The sequence below is a fragment of the Fukomys damarensis genome, unplaced genomic scaffold, assembly GCF_012274545.1.
Source record: "Fukomys damarensis isolate Sample0158 unplaced genomic scaffold, DMR_v1.0_HiC HiC_scaffold_35, whole genome shotgun sequence".
Taxonomy (NCBI): Eukaryota; Metazoa; Chordata; class Mammalia; order Rodentia; family Bathyergidae; genus Fukomys; species Fukomys damarensis.
Window position 1 is genome coordinate 23927097 of NW_022900947.1, and position 4503 is coordinate 23931599.

Sequence of the window (4503 nt, forward strand, 5' to 3'; positions counted from 1 at the left end):
TGAAAAGAATTAAGACATGTTTTACACATGAACCAACTTTCCACAATGAATGTAATCATTATGAACAGAAATATGTATTAATAAAAGTAGGAATTTGAAAAATATACTTCAAACATGCCTTGTCCAGTCTTTGTTGTCTGTGACTTACAGGAATTGATATTTTTATCCACTCTCTTAGAGTGAGTTCCCCGAAAGCACAAGGGAAGGTGAGAAATTAAGTGAGCTTCCTTGATTAGGAATTATTTCCGGGGAAAACGTGAAAGAGAAGTGAAACAATGAGACCAGAAAGGAAGAGACCAACTAAATAGCCATGGAGTAAAAGTCCACAAGAAAGTACCCTAAAGTGTAATTTTGATCCGGTCATATCTGTAGAAGAGCTCTGCAGATCATACACCTCAAGCTCCTTGATTGGTAGAAAATAGAGCTCCAGAGCACGTACGTTATCTATAGTCGGTCATTGTCTATGGACTGGCTCAGGCACTCTCTCTACTTTCATGGAGCCCAGATGGACTCTGGCAGCCTGAGAACAGTCCCATCAGTAACACGGCTGACAGCGGAGAGGAAAAAGACTGAGCACGATAAAATCCGGAGACACTAGCCTCACAGGTGGGAGGATTACATGTGAAGTGCAAAAATAACATCTTTTTATTTGACCACATGACAATTCTTACGATTCATATTTGAGAAACACTTGATTTAGAATAACAATTCTTTTGATTGAGATGTTAGAAATAAAAATGTACCTACAAATAGCTGTAAAATAATAGACGGTAGATTTTTTTAAACTACACATTAAAGCACTATTAATTTCATTGTATCCTAGACATGTATTAACTTGTAATATTAAATGTTTATTTATTCTCAGGAAGAAAGAAATCCATATACTTGGCTGCTTGCCCTGATACATGTGTTAATATATTTCAATCACATATAAGATTTCACAAAGCTTGAAAATATTCCCAAAGTCATACATAAGTTAAAATAAGAGTTTAAAAGACAACACATTATTTTGTATTGGAAGAGATCAGTCAGACTTGAAGGAAAATTAGCGGCCTGAGATTTGGAGTTTTAAACTAGATTTTCAATGTGAGATTAGATAACACAAAATGTTTTATATAATCCCTGAGTTAAATATTAACAGATTTAATAAAAACTAAATAGAGAGTATCCAAAGCCAAACATTTTGATAGAACTGGGAATAAAAATCAGCAAATTGTGGATAAATTAAACTTATAAATATGTTTCATTTTTATTCAAACATAGTTCATTTTTTTCTGTACTTTTTGTTCATATGTCAGCTCCCAATTTGTTAAAGGGCTTGCCACTCATGTTTTCAATATTAATTCATTCACTGATTTTAACTGATATGTATAAATTGTCCTATGATTCTTTGTGCATAAATTGTTTAGTCTTCAATGCATATGAGTTTGTGGCTTTTTTAATAAAATCTTTCTGGTTTTACATGAAGCAAGAAATAAATCTGAAACATTTTTGTGTATACACTCACATGATTTTTTCTTCAAAATTAAAAAGATATTCATTGCTGTGAAAATGTGGTATTCTGAGAAAATAGAAACTATATTAGTTGTAGAAACAATAAAAGTATACAATGACACTGAAGAAATCATACTGAAATCTATATTGGAGGATGTTTCTGATAGGCTAATCTCTATACAAAATAATGAAAGTTATCATTTCTCAGATAATTTACAATAAATCTATTATTTTCAGTTTTTGCTACTCAGATAATTCAGAATGCATAAACTTACTGAAAAGCAGATGGAGATATTTATGTCTTACCAAATGGAAAAGTAGATTACATAAGGGGGATTTTTGTTAATCAAATTAAGTGTGTGTTTAGAAAACTTCCTTTTCAGACATTTTATTATTGAAATAAAAATCTTGGTAATTGCCATTGAAACCAAAGCCCAAAGAAATCCATTTTAACAGAATGTTGTTTAAAATATGTTGTTTTTAAAAAACAGTTGAACAGCAAATATAGAATGCTTTCCTCTTAATCAATTTTAAATATTATCCCTTGAACTTTGCAAGTTAGTTGTATTGATAATGGCTTACAAGTTCTTGCAATTCTTTTTACAAGCATACAATATATACAAGTCCTCAAGTATTCCATCAGTTCTAACTTCTAAAGGGTGTGTTTGAAATGTAATAGTCTTGTGGCTATTTACTTAAAATAAATTGCTTTAGCTAAGCCATGATAAAGGTTAACACTGTTGCACCCTCTGCCTGTGCTACATATGATAGCAACAATATTACCTAAACAACCAGGAGAACCCGCTGCCAATGCAGTGCCCTACCTAGAGACTGTGCTGCCTCACAAAACAGAGATGTCGGTCATCATGTACCTGCTGTCATCACTAAGTAAGGACCAGGTAATTATCTTGGCAGCTGCACTACTGATGAATAGCAGTTTCTTTTTCCCTTATTAGTTTCCTGCTTCACATCTCTGCAGCATATTTTTAATTAGCTTTGAGGCTTTAGACTGCTATCATTAACTGTAGGTGTTGTGATGGTGGCTCTCTTGGCTACACGGCAGATGGCCCCATGTGCTACTTCAATCTTGCTTTTTTTCTGGATTCATGGATATCTCCATATTTCAAGTGTCATCTTGGCTTCTGATTCATCTCCTACAGCTTGCTGCTAACCATAACTGTTAGATTAGGGATTTGAGGTGGAGTTCATTGTGGTTTTTCCACAGAAAATCATGGCTCAAATTTGAAAATGGAAAATAAGTGTTTTCCTTCTAAGATGGTCTAATATTTTCTCTTTGGAAAATCCCTTTCAGTTCAAATGCCTGGCAATAATAGCTTTGAAAAAAAAAATATAAAATCAAACAGAAAAAATCATGTAAAGAACAAAGAAAAATATTAATGAGCAGCAAAGTAGTAATCATTGCTGAGCTGAGGTACCGTGAGCTTCAGCATCAGAGAGTAAGCAGTGAGAACTCATAATTTTGGTATCTTGAGTTATGCTACAGTTTTTAGGAAGCTGTTGTCCCACTGATGCAACAGGATCTGCACACAGCCAAACTCAAGAGGGGAATCTAGATGCCCTAGCTTTGTGACTGGATGGCCACTATTCCCAAGTGCTGTGGTAGGCAAATCGATGAATGCTGTCAGTAAACTGTGACACAGAAATAATGAGGTCATACTAAAAACTACTAGATTTTAAAAGGTGACGATAAAGGAAAAAATTAAAGAAACAAAGAAAACATAAGGAGATAAAATCTTAGCTCAAAAAGAAAAGATTAGGAAAGATCACTGTAGATTTATTTAGTGAGTTCACAGTGGAAGTAGTGTGAACATGCAAATACACCCGGCTGTGGTATTTGGAAATGTTCTCAAACATGAAAGGAAGAGACATTAAAATAATTTTTGCTCTCAAAATATCTCATTGTAAATGATTCCCAGAAAAAAAATTTCAGGACATAAGAACAGCTACAGTATGGGAAAAGAGCCAGCAACCTTATCCGTTTGAACATAAAATTACTGCTGAAATGACTCATAAAGTGAGAAAAGGTACAGAGAAATTTTAATATCTTCAGAATAAGTATATAGAAGATGATCAATAAAATAAATGAAGGTACAATTATAATAATAAAAGAGCAACAAAGTATAAAGTAATAGACTAAAGTTGTTTAAAAGGCAATCTAAATCAATTAGATAAAGACATGATCATCTTGGAATAAATGTTGACTTAGAAAGAAGCTAATCTAGACCAAAAACAAATCAACAGAAATTTTGTCACTGAAACAATATCCTTGAAGAATTTATTGAGAATTTTATACATATCAAAGAATTAGAAAACTATAAATGAGCATTTATTATCAGCATGAATATGAAGAGGGACAAATAAGTAACTTATATTCCTTGAAAGTTAAAGTTCATAAATAGTATCTTTTTCACTCTGGCCTTTACAACCCTATTACAATAATATTCTCAGAGGATGAGCAGAGCAAGAAATTTCTATTGTTAATTCAGACCAAGGTAATTCTGACCTAACAATGATTAAAGAAAGGATGTGAAAAAGAAGTGAATATTTTACCTTGAAGCCCAGCCCAGGGAAGATTTTATGTTACCATTTGTCCATTTAATTGAGAGGACCAGGACCTCAATTGGATTTAATATCGATGATATCAATGCTTTAAAAAAAAGGTATAAAATACAACCAAGAGATGACTAAATTCTGTATTAGTGACTTTCAAATTATACAATTTTCACATTCACCGGCGAGACTTCTTAAGAGTCAATGGAGCCCACATCCTGAAGTCTTGCAACGGTGTACTTTCTGGGAGGCCCAAGAATTTGCTTCTCCAAGTTCCCAGATGCTGCTCATGCTACTGCTACTGCGCCAAGACTACATTTTTAAACTATTCCTTGCATTATCAGCCAAACTTAGTGTTGGAGAAAATGACATTTCCCAATGTGTGTGTGTGTGTGTGTGTGTGTGTGTGTGTGTGTGTGTGTATATATATATATATAT

At 33.3% G+C, this 4503-nt stretch overlaps 1 pseudogene; it reads left to right on the plus strand.

The window, feature by feature from the left end:
- The first annotated feature begins 2348 nt into the window (after positions 1-2348).
- LOC104851323 overlaps positions 2349-4503 on the plus strand; it is an 8527-nt pseudogene continuing 6372 nt past the window's right edge.